Source organism: Pseudopipra pipra, chromosome 1 (assembly GCF_036250125.1).
Source record: "Pseudopipra pipra isolate bDixPip1 chromosome 1, bDixPip1.hap1, whole genome shotgun sequence".
NCBI classification, from domain to species: domain Eukaryota; kingdom Metazoa; phylum Chordata; class Aves; order Passeriformes; family Pipridae; genus Pseudopipra; species Pseudopipra pipra.
Genome location: NC_087549.1, coordinates 33,989,722 through 34,013,643, shown reverse-complemented (window position 1 = coordinate 34,013,643; position 23,922 = coordinate 33,989,722). Strand labels below are relative to the sequence as shown.

General features: G+C 39.9%; 1 protein-coding gene across 12 annotated transcripts in view; it reads left to right on the top strand.

The window, feature by feature from the left end:
• SULF1 (sulfatase 1) overlaps nt 1-23,922 on the top strand; it is a 180,357-nt gene that overhangs the window by 55,845 nt on the left and 100,590 nt on the right. For 5 of the 12 annotated variants that reach the window (XM_064651280.1, XM_064651268.1, XM_064651251.1 and 2 more), the window contains exons 1-4: nt 3,272-3,502; nt 3,900-4,181; nt 5,407-5,499; nt 23,400-23,468. The exons of 1 other annotated variant lie outside the window; for it this stretch is intronic. The gene's annotated coding sequence lies outside the window, so the exon portion shown is untranslated. Of the gene's footprint in view, nt 1-3,015; nt 3,112-3,271; nt 3,503-3,899; nt 4,182-5,406; nt 5,500-23,399; nt 23,469-23,922 lie in introns of those variants that run through there. 6 more of the 12 variants (XM_064651271.1, XM_064651265.1, XM_064651256.1 and 3 more) reach the window with 5 other exon arrangements.

The following is a 23,922-nucleotide window of genomic DNA, read 5'->3' as shown; positions in this document are numbered from 1 at the left end:
CATAGGTTCTTGAATATGGGCTAACCTCTAAAAAATCTTGGCTTAAGTTCTTAAAAGGAATTCATCTCTCTTATACTACCCAGTGTGAGGCCCAAAGACTACCAATGGCTAAATTCTTTAAGAAAGAAAGAACAGCTGTGCCACACTAAATCATGGATATACTAGGCTTGGCACCCTCCAAAAGTGGAAAATAGTGGATCCTTGGGGTAAAGTGGAAGAATAGGACAAGCACAGAATGATACTTGTCCAGGATCCACTCCAAGCAACTCAGGGATTCCCTGCTCCAGAATTTATATATTTTAATTGCTGTGAGTATTTTTTTTTTCCATGGACTTGCCCTAACACTTGAACGTATTTCATTTTTTTATCCCCACTGCATCCTGAAGCAAGTAGGTCCAAGATTTCTCGGTGCTCTATGTGAAGAAGCATATCTTTCTGTGCTTCTTTGAACCTGCTGTTTTCTGTGATCTTTAGACAGAAACCTTTGTTGGGAATTCCTTCCTTACCTTTTTTTTTGCCACTTGGGGTTTTAGAGGCCTTTTTATTATATCTCGTTATTGATAAGATATCACCCAAACTCAACAGGAGCATGAGTACATTTTAGGCTAGAATTTGACAGTAGACTTGTCTGTGGATTTATAGTTGTGTTCTAGAACCTCTTCTGTTCCCATATAAACTACTAAAAAATAATTGAATCCAGAATAGACTTGTACTTATTCAAAGAAATAAACAATCAGGTTCTATTAGTATTGGCAGAGGATATAGATTGAGGTTGCTGCAGAAACCATGAAAAATCCCCTTTAATTATTTTTGAGAGCTGAAAATGCCAGAATTGAGAATTGCATGAGGTTCTTGAGCAGAAGTGCATGTATGTGAATGTGTAGGTATGTCCGTAGGGAGACAGGAAACTGCCAAGGCCATCTGTGCTGGAGGAAAGGTGGTGAGTTTAGGTCTATGCAGCACTGAGTGAAGCTCAGTGCCCTGGCTTAAAGATGCTGTTGGCTACCATGGAAACCAACTGGAGCTACTATGTAAGGGACATGTTCTCTCTGGGAACAAAACAGGAGTGACTGTTTCTCAATATCACAATTACCTACAATTAATCTTGCATATTAGCATTGTCTTGAGTTATTTGCATAAAGCATTATTCACTTTGCTACAAGTTTTATGTGAATGGAGGCAGCCTGACCTTAGCAAGAGTTCACAGGTTTGATAGTCAACTTGAGAACCTGTTTTATGATGCATAATTTTAACAGCATTTGGGGTATGGCTCTTCCAGTTCAGCTTTCATTTCGGCCTTTAAAATGTAAACTCTTTGCATCTGGCAGTCTGGATAGAGAAGAAGTGGTGGAAAAGTCTGCTATAAACTGTCACAGCAAACTAAATCTGGCTGTAGTCATACAAGTAGCGGTTAAATTATCCTGCAACATCAGCAGTAGCTTTTAAGCAAAAACATGATCACGCACAATGTTTGGGGGCTATTGCTAACACTGGTTATGGAGATGAGCATTGTATTTCAAATCATTGCAGAGCCTTTGAAGATAAATGTGAGTGTGCATGTGTCTCTGTGTACAAAACACTCAATTAGAGGTCTTTTTAAACATATTAGTTTTACACTATTGTGACTTGACAGGCATCAGCTGAGGCATCCCTGACTGACACAGGCATACAAACTAACAGATCTGTGCCTGTACAGCACACAAATGCTCAGTAAGTTGTTTATGTATATTTATATACAAATATAATACAGACCATTGTGTAAGCATACAAACAGCACAACATAAAATAATTGTACAGCACATAACTGACATTCCTGTTGGTTAGAAGTATCTAGAGATTGAACCTTGTTGAGTTTGCATCTCATCAAATGGAGCAGCTGTGAGCTGAGTTGCATTTTAGTCAATGAGTCAGTACGCAGGATGATACAGCACAAATTTGGGGGCTTTTTGATATTCCATATTTCTGATCACTAATGATTTTTAATGCAGTTATTATACAACACTAGTAATGGAAGTACAGCTAAAGAGAATGCAAATGAGTTTAATAAAGTCTCCAGGGCTTTCTGAATATGTAAGGTTATGCAGCCTGTTTACAGACCACAGTCTGGTAGAACAAAACAAAATCAAACCAAACCCTTGCCCTGAAGACATAATTGGCAACATTAAGAATCTTACAATACCCCAGGGACAGTAGTTGCGTCCCTACTTCACCACATATTATTGTCAAAAATATTGTTCAGCTGTTTATTTATCTGGAATTAGCAGATTAGGGAGTAGTGTTTTAGTGGATACCCAACATCTGTGACAGCAGTTTCAGAGTAATAAACTGAAACAGACACTGTATCATTACTTTGGGGAAGAATCTGAGCAAATGCAAATGTGACTACAGTTTCTTCTTTTTCCTTTCTTCTCCAGGTCAGCTCTGATAACAGCTAACGGGGCACAGACCCCAGCTCTTGAATCTCACTTTTTATTAAGTATTCGCTTTGCCACTAGTCCTTCAGAAACACCCTTGTGTAAGGTATTAAAAGAACAAGTAAGCCAAATCAACATTTCAAGACTCTCATATGGCTTTCATATAGCTGGGCAGAGTGTGTCTTTTCACAATTGCAAACCTTTCTTCAACTTGGATGTTAACACTTTCAGAGTAACTTTTAATGCCAAAAGGATGTCCTTCCCTTTCAGTTCAAAGAAAACACAGCATCTATCATAATGTGAAACGTAGATTTAATGCAAGTGTCAAGTCAGGCACTTGGTAATGAGGTAAAAACCCTCGAGATTTTATATCTTCTGCGCTATCTTATTACAGGGAGGGGAAAGGAAAGAACTGTTTCTTTGGCAGTTTTTCTGTGTCCCTTATCTACCCTTCCCGGACATCTTCTATAAATTAGTGGATTTTTCCTGGCAGTGTCCCTGAGAGAAAGAGGAAGGTGTGATAATGTTTGCTTTGTGGCCGAGGGAAACTGAGGTATAGACTAGACACAGCCCAGACCTGCTGCGGCACTGTCCGGAGCCCCCAGCCCGGACTGGGGTGGTGACGGGTCCCCAGGAGAAGGGCGGCGATCCTGCAACTGCGGCTGCATCCCGCAAGACAGCTCGAGGCGGCGCGAAGGTGGCGGAAGCGGGTGGGGAATGGGGGAAGCAACAGGCTGGTGGCACCGCTTCCCGCGGCAGGGGGCGGGAGGAAGGGGCGCGGGGACGCAGCGCGGGGCCGGAGCTGTCAGAGCAGCGCAGCGGGCGCGGAGCAGCCCCGGGGCGGGCGAGTAGCGAGTGCCGCTGGGCGAGCGAGCCGCTGGGCACGCCGGGGAGCCGAGGCGCTTGACCCGCGTTCCGGGAAGCGCGGGCTCGGGGGGAAGTACTCGCAGATGTCTGTGTGCAGGAGCAGAAATATCTGCCCTTTGGATTTCCCCTTTTCTACCCTCCTCGCCCCTCGGTTTTACTCCAGCCTCTCTCCGCCGTTCTCCCAGGAAGGCTGGAGGCAGCCAAGGGGTAACCGCGGCACGGTAAGGAATTGGGATTTCGGGATGCAAATGTCACATTGCCGTGCAAACGACTCCCGCAGTAGCACTTTATCAGGATTTCAAGCTGCATTTTTTATCTCTTTTAGAAAAGCGTCTCTCGGAGGGCATGGCCCTCAATAGACGCGCCATAAAAACATTTTAGTGTTGCTCTAGTGCTGCTGTGCATCCCACTGCGAGGGGGTCCCAGTGGTCCTTTGGGAATACAAGGAGTCGTAAGAAGTTACACAACTGGCCACCAGACTAATCCACTCCCTCTACCTTCCCGCGAGTACCTCCCCCTTCTGCTCTTTTTTTCCATAGCAGCCCTTTTTCAAAATCTCAGGTTACTTTGCTAAAGAGTTCTCAGTCCTATAGTTTCTGCCCTTGTCTCTGCCTCCAGCTCCTTAAGAGCCACCCAACCCCAGCGATTGGATTGGGCAGCCCGTCTTGACACACCACTGTGCTGAGTGCTTGAGGACGTGTTTCAACAGATGGTTGGGGTTAGTGTGTGTCATCACACTCGAGTGGGGATTAGGGGAGAGAGGCAGCCTTGCTGGAGCTGTGTGGTCTTCCCCAAGTGTGAGCTGCAAGCAAAAGAAGAAACACCTAGCTTTGGGGGAGAAGAGGGAGCAATCGTTTCCAGCAGCTCAGAGGGAAAAGTAAAACCCCATACTTCGTTCAGGTAAAGTAAAAGGCACCTCATGCCGGTTTCTCTATTTTCTTTTTTTCCTTTTTCCTTCACGGTTTTCAGAGGAATGCTAGCACAGCACACTTGTCAAAGCCAGTTGCTGCTGCCTTATCAATGCTGCTATTGTACGGCTGACAGATAACAGCGAGCAAAGCCTGACGCTTGGCTGTCTTCATAGAACTAACACTCTCAACGCCGCTAAGGTCACGCTTTCGGAGGTGTATATTGGAAAATCTCCCTGGGAGGGAGCGGTGTATCCCAGCCCTGCGGGTGCCTCCTCTACCCGCCCCCCACCGCCCCGCAGGCACCGCTCTCCGCTCCGCACACACGTGTGTGTCGCAGCGGCGCGGGCGACGCGGCAGCCGGGCACGGGTGGGTGTTGTGGCTGCGGGTACAAACGCCTCCGTGTTCCAACAGATCCGTGGTCGGGCGGGAGAAGGAACCGCGGCAGAGTATTTCCTAGGCTTTGAGGAGGATGCTTCAGTAGTGTGCAGCCTGTCTGGGGCTCAGCTCTGAGGCAAACCAGACCGTTTTGAAAGCGCGTTTGAGATGTCTGTAAAGTTTGAAGACTCCTTTATAGAGACCTGGCTGGGCTTCTGATGATCGGCATCGAGATGGTTTGGCTTACACATGGGCTTAAACTTAAGAGAAAATCAGGAAAGTAGGGAAAGGCAGGGTGCAGTGTAATGCTGCTCTTGCAGCTGCAGCAGAGCAGATGGATGTAATTCATTTGCAGATCTGTATGTGAAAGTTTTACAAGTCATTGAAAACTAAGTAGCATCACTATAATGGATCATTAAAGTCTCACTATATTTATAGATTCTAAATTAGTGATCTGAAGTGTTAATTAAAAGTAAGCAAAAATTTATGCTTAGGAAGGAAGAGGGGCAGAAATGTAATTAGAAATTAGTTATGGAAGTACTCTGCTATCATTTTCATTTAATTCCGCTATTAAGTTCATTGATGTCTAGAGCATGGGAAGCCCAGCAAATTAACTAAGAAGTCAGAAATGTTATCAGTAATTACAGTATGTTAGCTTATCAGAGAAGATGTTCTCATTGTTTTACTCTAAATCATCTAGATGGAGAAATTAGAGGATGGGTTATTTTCCTTTTATTTGCTTTTTTTTTTTTTCTTAAATAAAAGATTTGCTATATATATATATGCTATCTTCCTGTGCAGAGTAATGAAATTATTTGTTTCTTTTGCACTATAACAGATCTTCACACTAACTCTCACATACCTGTGGTGCTTATGAATTATTGGCCTCCTACTTGTGAAAGAAATCTAACACTGTCCTCACCACTTACAGGTGAGATATTCTACAAATAATGCTGTATATAATGTGTTCTGAAATAAGATCTGTTTAGTAGGCTGAGCAAGGGGATTTATAGCTGGTGCTTTGTGATTTTGGCATTCAACTGTGTAACAATGCCCATAAACCCATGTTTTGGGTTGCACATATATTTTTGCCTCAAACGAACTTTTTTGTTAACTTTTCCTTTTTTTTGAAGAGACTATTTGGCCCCTTTACCGGTTGTTCTTAGTTTGTATTTCCAAACACGCTCTTCAGTATGAATGTATCCTCAGAAGTCATCCACAGCAATTTGAAACAGAGAATTAGCTAAATCCCCAAAATGACTGCACAACCAGACCAGGGTTTATGTGAATAAATCTGACCATTTTGAGTTTTCTCTCACTCCACACTTTCTCATTGTAAAAAGTGATGGAAACTTTTACAAGCTTAAAATGAAAAACAAAACCAAAGGAAAACCTCATTATGACTCTATGTTAAAGTCTTGTATATTGGATTTCTCCTCTTTCTCCCAGTGTGTCCTGTGAGAAGCCCAATATGCCAGCTTCAGAACAGGGAGATTTAGTCTTCCAAAGCTAAGGCGCAGCACTGTGAGCTGCACAGCCTGCTGCTGTCACTGCTTAACTGAAATGCATCCCTCTTTGTGGGTCAGATGATTTATAACAAACCATATTTTTTCAAGAAAGTGCGTAGCTAACTACACATGGCCAGCTTGTTATTGTTTTACTAGAAAGAAAAAAACCCCCAAAAACTAGTTTCTCTAGCACTGCCAGAAAATCTTGCTGAGAAACTAGGAACAGCAAATCATGTTTTTCCTTCCTTTATAATGATGGGGCTGTTTAAAAGACAATGCCCACGGGGCAGTCCAGCTTCTTGTCAAAATGTAATCTACTGTTCCAGATGGTAAACATTCAAAGACATATTTATGGTGACTTCTGCATACCTTCCTTTGACATTGGCTTTTTTTTCTCTGAGAGCACTTGTGCTGGGTACACACATGAAGTTCCCATTAGCATCCTAGCAGCTGTAAAATTGTTCAGAACTCACAAAGATGTTCCTCACCGTGAGATAAAAATAATCTGAGGAAAAGATCTGAGACAGTACAAGTTCCACGATGCTCAAGGTAAAAAATTCCAGAGGTACAAAAAGATCCATAAACTGCTGCATGAAAGCTGTAACACATTTTTGTTGCGGCTAATTCATCTTTGCTTGATATGGAATGCTGAACATACCAGGCATGTCTGTACTATCAACTTGTTTGTGATGTGAGGGAACCTGCACTGCACAAAAGCTGATGTGTTTCTTTTTCCCCCAGCTAGTGAAGACTAGGTGGGATACTTATTGTCTACATAGAGTTTTCAAAGTGCCACCCTTTTTTTTTCCCTCTTACTGCTCTGAGCAGTGAGGTGGAGCACAAGAAAATGTTTTCCAGCCAGAATGTGTTCTACCCTGAATTGTCTTAATTATGTGTCAGTTTATTGCTTGTCAGAGGCTTCCTCTTCTTAGCACTTTATAATCGAGGTGGGTGAGCTTGTTCCATCACAATATGCAACTTCAATTTCTGCTTCTTGGCATGTCTTCTTGGCCTTTCATTGATTTTTGTTTCAGAGGAAAAAAATTAATTATGATTGGTGTAATTTCACATAGAAAAAATCCTCCCTTGGTGAAGTTCCAAAGGGCATGTAAATACACCTTCAAAAACTAGGCTAAATGAGAGGTCGTTAGGAAAAAAATTGCAGGTAGAAATCTAGAAATATCCTTGAGATGGCAAATAACAGTGTGAAAATTATTGTAACAGCTCTCATTCAGGAACTGATAAAAACAGTTTATTTAAAATGTTGTGATGTTGGGTACAGTGTTCCTAAATGTGGAAGCCATTATAAAATGCACACTCAGTGAATGTTAGGCAGCTATGGAAAAAAATATATTGAAAGATTTGCGAATTCTTTTCTGGCTAGAACGCTTCATTGCAGACTACTTTGACTGTTTGCAGGGTTTTTTTATCTAGCTTTGTTTAACTTACATCCTGCACTTGATGTTATATATTTATGACCAAACATTCATGCAGGATCAGGAGTTTGAGCGTTGTGTTATGTCAAGGCCCATTCTAACCCAGGCGAGGCTGGCACTTGTCGCAGATGTCATGGGAGTCATGGGTTCCATGATTTCCTTAGCTTTAGAAAGAGCTTTGGGGGATTTGTGTTTGAGTGAGAAGGCAGACTGATGCGATAACAATTGAGAAAGCTCCTTTCTGAGAGCCTTGAGAGCTGCAGTGTTCAACAGAGAACGAGGGTCCCGTGACAACTCTGCGGTGACACAGAAAGAATCCAATTAGTGGCCACTCCTGCTGTTGATACTAGATCTCTCCTAAAACATTTCCACCATTACCACCCTCATTGTAATCCCATCCACGGCACTGATAATGGGATCAAGAGTGTCTTTTCAGAATGCCTGTTTAAATTTTAACTGCTGTCTTTGGAGATTTTGAGGATATTAAATTAGAAGGCACTGAATAGCCCAATTCCAAGAGAGCTACGTGACACACGTGTCACCCAGTAGTTGTCTTTCTCAAACTAGAATTTCCTAACACCTCCATCACAGGTAGAGCTGCTGTAAGTGGGCTACAGATGAAATAGGGGGGCATAATGAATAATCCATTGAGTTGTGGCTATCCCTGCACTGCAGTTACTTGTAGACCTTGTCCCTGGGCAGTTACACATGTGGAAAGCAGCAGGAGAAGGGAGTTGGAGGTGATACAGTCCCTTTTGCTGTGCCCTAGTAGTGACAGCAAGTCAGCCTGCTTCTCCCTTTAACAAGTCTTAAATCACCACTCTGCCTTCCCAACTGGATCAGCAACATAATATTCCCTCCCGCTCCCCTCAAGTTTGTTTTTTTTGTCTTTCACTATTCTTCCTCCAACACTAATTCACCATTTCCATATGATCAGAGTGCAGTAACTCTACTGTTGTTCTTACCAAGTAGGGCAAGTTCAACGCTGTCATGTGCTTGGAGAGGATGCTGTAAAGTGGAAAGACTCAAGGCTCTAAACAATGTCACCTCGAAATGCAGCACAGTGATAGATGAATTGCCAAATCAGACACTTTTTAGCTGAATTATTTTAATATATTTCTATTATGTCAGTAGACTGCTTTTGAGAGCCTTTGCAAGATCTTTGTTTAGCATTGCTTGTTCATGCTCAAAAGTTACTGTTAACTGTGAGGGTAATTCCTTTTTCATTTTTGGTGTCTTAAGACTTTTACTTTCTGAGAAAACTAATGCTTGTTTCTTCTTATGGTTTATCCACACAGCAGATTTGGTATCAGTGATTTTCCCAGAACTTTAGTTGTCACTTGTAGAATCTGCTTAAAAGTTTGGTAAGCCTTTGTAACTGTGTGTGCTCTATTAATCCTGTAGCTCTGAGCCTTCCCAGTCTTAACCATTACTAGTGATTTGGTTACAGTGAAACATTTTTTGTAATAGTTGACCTTTACACTCAAGATTTTATCATGATTTTCTTGGTTTTTTAAATTTCTTTTATAGCAAAAATTAATTTACAATTAAATATGATCCTACATTGTAAGATTTGTAGTTCCCTGCCAAGTTGATAATATTGCTGGAACTCTAAAAAAAAATACTCCTTTTCACCAATTCATCACATGCTAGTGTGACGATACTACCATTATGAACTGGAGGATTTCTAGATATGATGCTGTGCTGTGGAAATCCAGACTGTTTGTATATCAATGCTAGATTATCCATAGAATATTTCATGGAGTTTCTAAATGGAAGCAAAAGACTAGAAAGTCAATGATGTTATATTCTAAAAGAAAAACCTCTCCTGGTGCTGTCTGAATGTAATTATGGCACTGCATGTTGCCTTTTCTCTATGATGTGATTCTAACCCATCTTAGCAAGGAGAGTTGCTGCTCGACAGCAGCTGTATTTTTGTGGTGCTTCACAGGAGGTGAACTCTGTTTGGAAAGCCTACAGAGAAGATGGGGAAGCTTTTGGCACTGGAGTTCTGGAGAATAAATGTAACAGGGAGCTGAACATAGGGGATTGTTTTTCTCAAAAGTATCCATTAAAACAGAATAGTGGTCTGTTCCAGTATTGTAATTGCAATGTGCCAAGATGCTCGTTATTCTAACATGTGCACTGTTTTGTCTGTTTTCACTTAAAAACAGAAAAATGTGTTGTCAAGCACATAAATGTCTGCAAAACTGCCAACTCTCCTGACTTCTATCAGTAGTCTCAAGATATTTAGCCTCTTTTGTAAAGTTTGGAGTGTTAGAGTCAAGATATAATGTGAGAAGTTCAGATCTCTACTTTCTGTTTTTTTAAACCTAATCCTCCTGGATGCTGAGGTAGCTGGCTTGCATGCAGCTCCAGAAACATGAAGGAAACTAACAGAAATCCCAAATCTCCCTACGTAAATGCATGCAGGCTGTGTGAGCATGGTGGGTTTGTGCATGTCATGCCTGGCGATTAAAAAAACACGTTTTTTTTTCCTGAGGTTTACCATAATCAGTTCCCCCTGAAATTTCTGATCGGTTGTCTGATAACTCCCATTTTGTTAAAGAGGTTTTATTGCAACAGAGGGTGAGGTTTCTTGCCTCTTCTCAGATGGTGGAATAGCTTGCTGCCCTGGAGAAACCCATCCTTGATCTTCCCATCCTCTGCCTCCAGCAGTGTGTTCCCATCTCCTCCCTCATGCCAGGTTTGGCTCTTGGCTCACCTCCTGGCATGATGAATGAGCTCACCAGAGCAACGGGAAGCTGTGTTGGCTGCCTGCCTAGTGAGTTGGTTCATCTCAGCAAGTGGACAGGGGATCCACATGGTACAAAGGTACAAAGGAAAGTGTACAATGGTGGCTTGGGGTGAGGGAGAGAAACATGGCCAACACTTTAGGGGAGTGTGAGCTATAAGATACTCAACCATGTGGTGACACCTCACCCTGCAAACTGGGGCACTGTGTGTCTCTGCAGGAGAAGGCATGATGACTGTGCCGGTGTCACCAGGAGCAGAAGGCTAAATGTGCACTTTTAACAAAAGTCTATCCATTTTCATTTAGAGGATTGCTGTAGTGCCGCTCGGAATATGGAAAGTCTTGCCTACTGTTTTTGACTTTCTAAGTCAACAAATAGGCTTTGGAGAGAAGCTAATAAACAGTGTGGGGAGAAAAGAGGAAAGAAACAGAAGTGCCTGCTGAGCTGCTGCTTTAAAAAGGTGAATAAGATTCTGAGGGTGGGATCCAGTCTGCATAGCCAAGACACTTGTGGTGCCCCTTGCGTCTTAAATACTTATACAGCAGCTACCTAAAGGCGTGTTTTCTCTCTGATTAATAGAGTCCCCCTGAAGACCTCCAGGCATTGCAGTTAGGCAAGCAGGATTTCTTCCTGGAAATCTTCGAAAGCAACTCTTTCTATAGGTGGGGATGGAGCTTACATACTTGCTTTGCCAGGGTTGCTAAGGCACTTAAGCTGGAAGAACTTGATTTCATCTTGGGTTTCTTGGTTGGCCCACAGATTAGCAATGCCATGGATAAGCACTGTCTGTATTTGAACAGCTGTGATGTAATTCCTATACAGCTCTTTAAGGTGTATCCTATCCTTTCCACGGAAGAATGCATGAACCAGGCATTTCATTTGAACGGCAGGAGATATGATTCACCTGAAGAGACTAGGATGCCTAGATTAAGTGTAATTGTGGTATTGACTGTAGAAATGAAACACTGTACTCCTCCGAACTATCACTCCTTTTACTGCTGGGTCATGCTGACACACACACAAAAAAGACAGCTTAGCCTTTTCTTTGTAAATTATGTAATTTACAGGGAACTGTTTTAAAAATCACCCAGTGTTGTTACTTAAAGAGTGTCTCAAAGGTCTGTGAGGCAGACAAAGCTTAGGGGGATCAGAGATGTTGTTCATGCCTGCAAGCAGTAAAGATGTAGTGAGGAATAATGGATGATCTTAGAGGAATACAATGTTGGACAAAGAATGGAAGAAAGACAGAAATATAAAATATTCAGGACCCATGTTTCTGAATTTACCTATGCTAAATCCAGAAATATGAAGTATTCAGGACTCACGCTTCTGGATTTACCCATACTAAATCTTTTGAGCATTATCTCCCACCGACTTGGCTGCCTAAGGGCATACCAGTCACAAATTAGAGAACAGCAAAGTAATAAGAAACTGAACATCCTGCAAATAATCAGCACGGGATACCTTTTAACTATCACTTTTTTCCAAGGCCTTCAAAAATACTAGCAGTAATATATTTTAGAACAATATTTGGTGTTCGGTAACTTCTTGACAATGAGAACTCTACATTAAGCCAACCTTTGTAACAATGTTTAGCAAGATTTCCCATGGTGTCACTCCCCACTATATTATTTTACCTGTAACACCTGAATTGTTGAATGTGTCCTTAGTAAAGCACATGTGAATTTAACCATGTCGTTACCTATTTTACATCTATAGCCAATTTATGAACTGAGACTGTAACACTATCTGCTTGGCCACTGGGAGGTGGTAGGATTTAGGGAGACCATTATCATAGTTAGACCAATAAAAATGTTCTGAAATTAACACAAATTTATCTGTCAGGCATTCCAGTAGTTTCTTTTATTTCTATATCTGTAGAGGGTTGGCATTTCTCATCTCTCTGTAAGCTTTAGTCCATTCGTGGTATATAAGCTCATGGAGGAAGGCTTCCTGTGCTCTACTGCTCTGCCCTTCAAGTTCTAAGTGCAGAAGGCCACTGTGCTTGTTTTTTGGTTTCCTTCTTCTTGATATGGAGAATTCCTCTACAGCACAGATCCTCTGAAGTGAGGAAGGGTAAAATGGAGAGACTTTGAGATATGCATGGTCAGGGATCACCAGACTCCTCAAAAAAATAGCAGTTCAGCATAGGAAGGTGTACAGCTATAGAGAGATATTGAAACAGATACATCATTTTTTTAGATCTTTTCCATCCTGGGCAGCTCACATCCAGTTTTCCCTTTCACTAAATTACTCTGCAAACATTTCCTCTCCACAAATTTTGCACTGTTTTGCACCTAATCAACTTGTGAAGGGTTTGAGATGCAATATAACCTTTTCTCAAGAAATAGATCTGTTTTACAGCTACTTGTTTTGTTCTTGGGTACCATGGATACCTATAACATAAAGAGGATGTCTACCAAGTCCTCTGAATCCTTTAGACTGGATAGTAGTTGCCACCATGGTCTGCAAAAGCCAGATAAAAGAAGGGCGTGGCTAACTAGAATCGTGCTGTCTTGGACAAGTGACACTGCAGTTATATCTTGATATTGTCTGTTTTGAGGAACCCCATCTACCCTGTATGTAAGCCTGGAGAATTCACTGCTCTTTCTGGTAGCTGTACAGCATTTGTAGTGTGAGAATATCATATGGACTTTGTATATTCCTCCTTTTGTGTGCTGTGTACGAATCCTTGGTCTTTGTTAAGAAACCCACAGGGTTACTGGAGAGAATCATGTTCTTAGGAGCTTGAACATATCCCTGTGTTGAGTGAGTTCTGCAATCATACTCATATATCTATCACACTGCTTTGGGGTGCTGGTTCAAAGTCGCTTTGAATAAAGCTGTTTTCCACATACAGTGTACTGTTTAATGAGGTCATCGATATGGCCATCAGCAGCCTAACTTCGGAGAGTGATGCTACTGCTGTGACCTGTCTGCTTCACTGCTCTGCTGCAGATTACTCATGGAGTGCATGCACCCACTTCAGGAGATCCAGAGCAACATCCAATGCAGAGCAAATTTTAATTTGCCACAAGAATATTTGCCCTTCAGTCAGAGACAGTTCAGATAATGAGCAACAGTAATTCAGCCCTTCTGCATTTGCTGCAGTAACACAACCCTGTACTGAAGCCTGAACTGTGACACTAATGCTGCCATGACAGGGGAACACCCGTGTATTAAATCTGGTAGCTATTTGAACTATTCACTAGGTTTTTTTAGTCTCCAATCACCAGTGGCTGCCGGAACTGCTCCATTTCCTGGCCAACAATAGAAGAATATGTTGGGCTTTTCAGTTCAGAATCAATCTCAGTAATGCATGTATTTATGAGTCTATGTGTTTTTTAAGGCATACTTTACTGTCAAACAGCTCATCTCTAAAAAAGGTGTTGCAGTTAGTTTGAATGAGAGCCTAACAGAGGGAGGGCAGAGCAGGTCTCCAAGAATGTCTCACCCCCTCTCTTCCAGACGCCTTGCTGAGTCACATCTGGTATGAAATGAGGAACCCGTGTCTCAGTCCTTATCTTGAAAGCTCTGTGTGGGCCACTCATTGAAGATGCTTTTTGCCCCACTTCATCATGAATCACCAACATATATACTTAATAGGAACAATGTTACTGAACAATGAAGGATGAGAATTGAGATGGGCAAGAAAGTGCCATGCTGATACTATAGGGAGAAGCATCACAAATGAGTCTGAGAGACTGGGCAACTTCTAAAACAGACAGAGTAGGAGTCTGGTTCATGGCTGACAGACATACCAAAGTAACAGAGACCAGATTTGGTGAGCAGAGCATGGAAAGAAAATACATTATTTTTCTTTCTCAGTGGCATTTCAGTGTGCTTGTTGCACACATCTGTTGATCCATTCACATATCAGTCTGCTGAAAGGTATATTTATCTGTTCTTCCAGGAGAAATCCCAAGTGTGGTGTTGCACCTTCAAACATTTCTAGGGCATTTACCATGTATTATATTCTGTTGTCCAATACCTATAGTTGCTGTAATGGACATGAGGAGGTCGTAGTGTCAAAGCAGAGCTAATCTGTTTTCTAAGCAGTTTGGAAGTTATATACCTGTAGATGTTAATTTCCATCTTACTTTTTTGTAGTGCTGGAAGAAAATTCTTTCTTCCTTAGAAGCCTCATGTAAAACAAAAATTTTCCACTTTGATAAAGCCACATATGCCCTGAGAACCGTTCAGCTTAGAGTACATGTATGTGGAAGTACACAAGTTGGATGATTACCTTGTGCACCACCAATTATATAGTCTGCAAAGACTAAAGCTTTTATTTCTCTTTTGCTGTTTCTTATGTGTCCTTCATATTTTACCCCATTTTGTATACAGTACACAAACTGTTTTCCATTTACACTTTTATCTTTTGATAAAAAGATACTTTAAGATCTTGTGTTCAATGCTGTCAGGAAACTGCTTTAAATGAAAGTGTGGAGTGATGTGGAATAGTTTTAATGAAGGCTAGAAGGAAGTGAACTTAATCTTTTTCATAGGAAATTTTTTTGTTCTGTTCCATCCTGTGCCCTGCTTAAACACATTGGTCTTTCTTGACCTTTTCCTTGATGAAGGATGAGTGGGAAATATCTTGGCTGCAGCCTTTCCAGCTTAACCTGAAAGACTTTCCACAACTCATATGTACTGTCCCTGCTATGGACATTCATCTTTCCTGAATCAAAATTGTTGGATTTTCAGAGAAAAATTAATAGCTTGTGGCAATGATAATGAAGTGTCAAGCCTTCCTCTGTCATGTCTCCAGCTCTATTTTCCTAGTCCTCTTGCTAGAGATTAACAAATCTCAGGAAAAAAAATCTCAGTTTGGTTAATGGGTTCCTTCCAAGCGTCATCTTCATTGGCATTAAGAACAAATGTAAAGAATTGCTGTATTTGAAATTTATTAATATTGAGTGCGTTCCTTCTGCAAAACCCTAGAAATATTGCCATGTTTTGCATCTTTATCTGGGTATCTTTTGTACCTACTGTAACATACATAGAGGGAGACAGAATGCTCTTGGCCAGTGAGGGGTCTATTCTCAGTCCTTGGTGTGCTCACTGAAAAATACTTTGGCAATTTCCCTGTAAAAAAGTTTCAGAGACAGCAGGAACTACATCCTCAGGATGCTGCTGCTTTTAATGGACAGGCTGTCATGTTCTTCAGTTACCACACTCTTGAGAGAGGTAGGTCTGAACGCGTCTCTTGCTCTCAGTCCCAGCAGTAACCATGGTAGAATTTTGCGGTTTGGTACATCTCCATTTGTTATGGCACATCAAATTGTGTCCATGGAGCTTTGTTATAAAACAGACAACAATCTGCAGTGGCAGTGTGAGAACTGACTGTAGTGCAGGGAAAGTCCAGCTCATCTCCAGGAGGAACAACCTCAGGTTCTCACTGCAGGGCAAATGCTCCATCCCTAAAATATCTTGATCGTCCTCCACTGAACTTTTTCCAGTTTACCATTGCTGGTTTTATACTGCAGGCCCCAAAATTGAGCACAGTACTGTAGGCGCCATCTAATGAGCTCTGAGCAAAGGGACTTAGCATCTGTTCTTGTGGAATTCCGTTACGTTCCTGATGGCCCATTGCTCCACCCCACCTAGGTCCTTCTGCCTAGCAGTTCCATCTTGAGGAGATTCACTGCTACCTCAGATGTGTGCCATTCTCAGACTTAATGACAGTTGCTTATCTTGCTTAAAACACTTGCTCTCAAGTTGTTGTTTTCATTATTTTACTTTAAATTAAATTTTATTCTTGATTTTCACCCCGAGTTCTCAGTGGCTTTGAATAAACTGGATATTAATAAAAAGCAGTATATTAAAGCAATCCCCCATTCCAGCTTGTACTTTGTTCATGATGTATGCAGTTGTTCTCAACTCACCTTTAAATAGCTCTTCCAGTCACAGGGAGCTGCAGATATTTCTCCAAAATACATTTTCATATGATGGTGCTCTTCCTCTTTTTGGCCAGCTGGGTCACGTTGGACATCCTTAAGAAGACCTCCTTCAAACAGTGCCTTTCAAATTCAGTGGTTTGCTGTGCAGTCCAACTAAACAGTGTTGAAGATAGTATTTAAAAAATATAAGCTAAAACTATGCAAAATTTTTTATTTTAAGTTTAGGCTTTCTTTTCAGTTATGGATTTTTATTGTCTTTTGCAGAAGTTTGGGAGGACTTTAAATAGACTTTGTGAGTCTTGAAATAGATGAATTTCAAACAACTGCACCCTGCAGTCTGGAGCCCTTATCTTCAGTGATATTAGTGATATTATTTCCTCTGAGTACCTTGCTGTTCTGTAGCAATGCTACTTTTGGCATCCTCATTTTACTTGAAGTTCTTCCCACAAGTTGTCAATTCTCAGTGGTGATGGTTCTTATATGTCTCTATAACTTTAGAACTGATCATTATCACAACCTAATTTTAGTCCAACACGCATATCCTATTGATGCATGTATTGTCCTTATGGAGTTATTTTAAAATTCTGTTTGTTGCCAGATAAAGAGTTAACCAACAAAGCTGAAATGTATGAACTTAAAACATACAAAGTCCAAAGCCAGAGATAAGGATATATAAGATGGAAAAGCTGGAAGAACTTATTTATTAATGTAATAGTGTATGCATCTTCAAAATCATACATCGTGGCCTTGAGTTTTACTGGTGAATTGATACTGTGCTATCCTGTATGCCATGATATTAAGGGAAGAATACTAATACCAATTTTCTGGCTTTAAACTTCAGGAAAAGTTAGCAATGTACAATAAAAAAGCTGAATGAAAGAAAGGAGACTTGAGCTTTTAAGATCAAAAATAGCTTTTACAGCTAATAGCTTTCACAGTTCTCCCTTCTTCATATTGCTGGAGCAACTCAAAAGATACACAGCTGTTAAAAAGGCTCCCTCCTTAGAAGAGGAGACTTAATGTTGCTGAAGCTTGAATATAATCTAATTTAGATTTTGTGAGTGGGACATGGAAGAAAATGGTCTTAGTAAGAACTATATCCACCATCATGTTTTAATAATGGAAGTGAATGTTTTTTCTCTCTGTGTTTGGGGGGAGGCAGAACAACAGAAATATCTGTATCCTTACTACCTGTGTCCACAGCATTGCAATATTTAGTGTACCTTTCACTCTTTTGGACATATTTAACTTCAGGAATTTTCCATTTTTAAGTTCATTGTAAGAGCAACAAAATATACAAATTACACTAATATGAGAGAGGCAGTGCAAACTATAGCTCCCAGCCAATCCACAAGTTCTTTTGCATCCATCTTTAGTTCACCTCTGCCAATATAACAATATAAGATTTCAACAAAAGAGCATGTTTTTCCTGAGAAACAAAATTTCCTAGCACTCTGTATTATGTAATGTTCTGAGAACGCAAAATGTCTGGTTAGACTGATAAGTCACCTCTTTGACTTATAAAAATATATTCACATGGATTACTAAAGCAGTTTTGCTTAAGGATAATGGTGTAATAGATACAAATTAATCCCATAATTCCTTAAACCTCAGTAAATATATTGCAAATGTTTAGTGTCTATTGTGGCAACATAAAGCAGAACTCTTAATTAACCTAAACAAAACAAATCATAGGAGAGTTTTAAAATCTGTTTCGAATTTCAGAAAAAAACCTCATAGATTTGCCTTATTTTTTTTTTTTTCACATCTTGAATCAGACGCGAACAAATGCGTTTGTATGTGTGTGTTTTCCCCAGAGCACTGAGAAGAATGTCGTGTGAGAATTATCTTTTCCATTCACAGTCATGCTGCTATTTGGTCACATTTCAATCCAATGAAAGAAAAAAAGAAGGTAGGGGGATTTGAAAGCACAGTGCAACTGCTTAAATTATTTCAAACTTCAATGGTGCTGCAACCCTTAACAGAAGGCAGAGCTCAGTTGTGTCTATGGAATGGTTCCACATTTCTCAAAACAAAAAAAAGCTAATAAAAATTTTAAGGACATTAACAAGCTAACACAAAAGATAAATTACATATAATTATTTTTCTTTCTATCTTTTTGTGGTGAACTTGTGCTTTCTCCGAATCAGAGAGGCAAGTTTCCAGCAAGTGGGCTTCCTTCCCTCCTTCCTTGCCTTCATGTTTCACTTTCCTAAATTGTTCCTTAAATATTTAAATTAAGGCCATCTTGCTTTTTGACTCATTGATTTTAGTGACCTTGTTCTTTGTGTTCAGGAGGCGATAAGGAGTGGTCATGTTTCAAGTCACACTGACTTTGTTATTTCAAGTGCTGAAATATAGGAAAAGTCTGTTTTATTAAATCCTGAGTTATTTTTCTGTCTGAAACAACCTTGTCAGTAGTTTGTGTATCTTACTAAACAAAAGGCTGAAAAATCTACCATAACAGTAACTCACAGGAAGATGCTGATATTTTATCAACTAAGAAAGCACACAAAATACATGAAGGGGGAGGTGGAGCAGAACATTTTTTAGATGTGACTTGAGGGTGCACTTGATCTCACTGTCCGTGTCACCAACAAAGATGTTAAATGTGCTGATCCAGTACCGACCCCTGAGAAACACCACTTTGCTCTCCATTTGGACATAGAACCGTTGACCCCAACCCTTTGAGTGTAACTATCCAGCCAATTACTTATCCAGCAAGTTGTCCATCAATCAAATCCACGTTTCTCCAGTTTAGAGGCAAGGATGTCATGCGAGACATTATCAAATGCTTTGCACAAATCCAGGTAGATGATGTCAGTTGCTCTTCCCTCGTCCACCAACGCCGTAAGCCTTCTGATTAAACTGAATTAGGAAAAATTGCAAGTTATATGTAAAGTGGCTTGCTGTATCAGAGCTGAATGGAATATTTTCTGTTATTTTAGATTGCTTAATGTATTTCTATTACCTACTACATTGGCTTTATTGTATTTTTACTTCAATTCTCTTAATGTTCAAATTTTTACTTTTGTTTTTCTATGTTTATGTTAGAAAGCACAATTTGTCCTTTATTCTTTTGAAGTTAAGAGCTGTGTCTAGTTTTGGCACCTGCTAGCTAGCTAAGCACTGGGAAGCAGACTTGAATCCTCTAGCCAGTGTTTTTTCACAATGTAGCGAAATAGATTCTTGTGTCAGGCTAACACATTTTTCCAAATGAACAATCAACTACTACAGTAATTTTTAGTTATATCCACCAAAATCATGATGAAAAATTAAGTTAGCAGAGTCTGTTGTCTCAGGGAAAAAATATGTATATAGTTCGATTTTATCTAATTTAAGGGGTTTACTCATGACTGTTAAAAGCAGTATTTACTCTTCAAAAAGGTGACAACAAGAAGTTTTCTTCTGCACCTTCTCTTCCAGAAATGGGGGTCAGGGGTCATTTTAGGACTGATGCTAAATTGCCCCTTGCATATCCAGTATATTGATAGCAAATAATCTTTAGCAGTAAGTGATCAAAGCCCTTTATAAATTAGTCTACTGAGATAATCCTATTGAATTATGAATATCTAGAAGCATATGAGATCAGTTATAACTGTCACTGTTTTGCATATCGAAATAGATGTTGTAATGATCTGCATAGGCTGATCAATTGTTTTTTTAAACAGCAGATGTTTCCGTTGCTTTGGCAATACTGCTGCATGAGTAATGAAGTCCGTAACGTTCATAGGTTGCTGGCATTTGGTGCCTTTTTACTACTCTGTCTTCTGAATCTATTATGAGCAAAGCTACATGGCATCATCACTGCAGTACCGGTAGTGGGAGAGCTCTGTGTACGCTGGAGGTCCCCTGTGTGTCAATAATAGAGCTTGAGTTCTGAGAAATACTAGGACCTATCCTTATCCAGAAGTACTTTTTGCAGTGCCTACTGAAGGCAGTGGGAAAGATGAAGCCAGAAGAGAGTTGAATGCTTGCATAAATTGTAGTTGCTCAGACTGCTCTGCAATCATTCTTATAGATGGTCCAGGAAAAAAGTACTGGATAACTAGAATTGGATTCTCCTGTCCATTTATTGGAAACTGTGAAGTCAGCCACCAAAATGTTTTCTGGGTCATTCTGTTTTCAGTGAATTACAGCTGCAATCATCTTGCACTTCTAACTTGTGTATAGAATATTTAAACCTTGGAAGTGCAAAAGTACTTTATGCACACAGAAATCACTAAGTTCACCACTGGAATAAAGTTGTTTCTGACTGAAATTGGAAGCTGGTGCGTAAGGACAGTCTTTATACATCATTTGTCTGAGGAAGTAATGAACATGTCTCTGGCTGAGTCTGTAGAAAAATGTGGGTCTAGCATTTTCCTGTTTTCTGAAAGATCTCCCTTCTGGCATGAAACTGAGTACATAAATTTAGGTCTGTCTGAGATGAAGTGAAACACACATAACACTCCCCGCAGTTCCTCAGTCTTCCTTTGGAGGCTTTGTGACAGTGTTTCTTTTGTGAGATAAGATCATTGCATCCCCAGGACATGGTAACAGCCACGTATTACCACTTCTGGAATGATTTGGAAAATGTTTTGTCACCAAGATATCACAAGTATGGAAAAAGTCCTGCACATAGTAAACCCTCCTATTGGTTGTCTGTGTTATACAGGGAAGATTTCTCTCAGTGTCACACACAGACCTACACTCTCTCAAATTCCCAAACAATATGCCATCCACCAGTATCTAAACTCCTGCTGTTCAAAGGCAGAAACAATAAATACTAATCTTGCATTACAGTATGCTGTAAGCCTTTCTCATCCTGGGATGCTATTAGGTCTCCATCTGTACGGGTTGGAAATATGTTGTGGCAAGGTTCCTGACTAAGGCTGTATTCAGAATTTTGGTAGTAAATGGTGTACAAAAACCTGAAGAAATAAAATGAAAGAAAAAAAATTAAAATTCTCCTGCAATATGTTTAAAGACAGCAGCATTTAAAGAAAGGAACGGATCCTTTTTCCATAGAATAAAATTATAGCATAACATCCTCTCTGAAGTTAAGTCATAATGAACTCTTTCGTGCACCTACTGGAAAGTGTTATATTTCCGTATGCTCGTGAATGTGGAAAACAGGGATCTGGAAACTTTGACAATGGTAGCTACCATCTCCATGTGTATTTTTCTGCTTTGTATGGACTTGTTCAGTGCCTACTAAGGTAAATGGAAAGACTCCTGTTGACTCCGGTGCTGTTAGACTCATTCTTCTGTATATCATTCAAGGGCTTATTTCATCATCACTTTGCTTCATCACCTGATATTCTTACTCTTTTTTGTGTAGATAAGGAGTCAGTGTTTCACTCCAACTGGTGTGATTAGGTGATTTTTGATTTTGTCTTATCCATGTACTTGAAATTGGCATCTTCAGTGCAGTAGAGAGCAAGAAAGAAAAATAAAAAAGTCATGTATTTCTCACAGTGAAAGAGGGAGATATTTTTCAAAGCTTGCTGACTGTGAGCAGGAATGATGTGAGGGTTGTTTTTTAAGCATCTTCCCTCTGTTTAATTTGCAGTTTTAATCATTTTCTTCATTAGCTTAGTTTCAGCTTGATAATTTGTTTTCTTTATTTTCTTTGCTGTTACTTACTTGGCCATTAGAAAACCCTTTCCTTTCAAAAGTTCTTTGCCCAAATTGTTTCCCATAACAACAACAATAATGGGGAAAAAATACTCCTTTAAATAGCAATTTGGTTCATCCTTTGGTACTTATATGCAGTCACTCCTTCAGTGGGATTTGCACTCACATAACTGAAGCTAAAAATCTGACCTTGTGCATCACAGCCTTCCCCCATGTAACTACATGTAACTACAACAAGGAACTGTAATAAAACAGAGTAAGACTTCATTTATGTTTCAAAACTGAGGGAATAGTGTGGTTAATCATCTCTTAGTGTTTGCATACCTATCCTTCCTTCACATCCTCTTCTACTGTGGCTGATGGCTAATCTTTCGTTACATCATGTGCTTGAGACTTGGTCTAGCTAATAGACTAAGTGGAAAAAAATGTGTCAGTTATGACTTCTTGGCCTTTCATTATATCACAGATTTTGCTGTGGGAAAAAATTGTTCTAACACTACTGTTCGTTCAACCAACTCCTGTGGGAAGGGGCCTGGGGCACTCACCCATCCCTGGTGCTGGTCACCCAAGAGTTATTGCACTCAGAAGGTCAGCAGAGCGTTGCTGGCTCCGATGATGTGGTCAAAGGAGAGCTTATGTGGCCACTGGGACAGATAAGTTGTGTTGAGGGTGATCGACTATGAGAGTGCTTTTATTTAATTCCTAACCTCTTGGCCCAGGCAATATACATGCCCAAGAGTGCTGAGGGTGTCCAGAGAAAAAGACAAGTCTTCACTAATTGCCCATAACTTTATATGATATTAATGGTATATGATATTAAAAAGATTCAATAGTAGCTAGTGACAATGTCAAAGAAACCTGTCAGTCTGATTATTCTAGCTATTACTGCCCTGATTAAAAAAAAAAAATGGAAACCAATCAACAAAACAAAAAAAAAATTATTAAAAACTGGACAGATGATCTTTCAAATAAAGAGAGGCAAACCCACATATTAGGTCATACAATAATAATATTAATTTTCACTTCTCCAATTATTTCATACCTATGTAGTTTTTTAATATTAAGAGTGTTCAGTCTAGATTCTGAGCTTAAATTTTCAAAGGGAAATCATAGAAGACCTATTGGTTTTCACAGCCACTACCAACTTGAAAACCTAACAGCACATTGGTTTGTATTTTGATTTATTAGGAAGCAGGCTTAAATGAACTTACTGGCTGGAATCTAAATAAGTCATGCTGTATTTCTGCTTTGCACCTGAAGAAGCAGCTTTAGAGAGCTACTGCCCTCTGTAGATACTGTATCCTATCAGTATAACTTTTTCAAGAAAATACTAAGTAGGAAAGAGAATTGATGTTAAATGGAGAAAATTGCAGTACTAATGTACTTTGCTGTAACCATTCCCTGCTGAAACTTGAGGCAATAGTCCCAGTGAGGCTTATGGGATAGCTCAAAAAAACATTCCTCTATGCAATGTTTCTTTTTGTGCTGGAATTTGTTCCTAGAAATAATATATAGATAAAGTGATTTGTTTGGGGTTTTTTCTTTCAAAATATCATTAAATTTATTGCTTAGAAATTGTTATAATTTTCTATTGGTTTATTTATTACAGAAGAAAAGAGACTGAACTGAGGAAGAGTGGAAAAATAATGATAATATTTCTTTCTTGAATAAGAAAAAGGTAAGATTTAGAGGACCATAATACTGCAAGTACTTATTTATTGCATAATAATAACGATGAGGTAATTTTTTAAGATACCAAACGCTGACAGCTTTTGATTTAAACTTATTCAGACATTCACAGTCTTGGCTGCCTAAAATCTGATGATTTAAAATTCACAATCCTTTCCAATTAACTGAGACAATGAGTCCACTGTTTATGCCACTGTATTAACCTGTTTTGCATTAGAGAAGAAAAGGTTACATTTCACTTTGGAGCAGCATGTTGGGGTTGTGTGTACTTCAGGTTGCTTGATTTATACTGTCTCCAGTTTGGGTTTGTTGAAGGGAGAGTTGTTTTTTTTTTTGCTTCCACTCCATTCCCTGGAAGCTATAAATGCCCCAATTTTTCCTGGGATTTCCTTTTTTTTTTTTTTTCCTGCTCCCAGGTATCCAGTTGTGAATGAAATAATGCT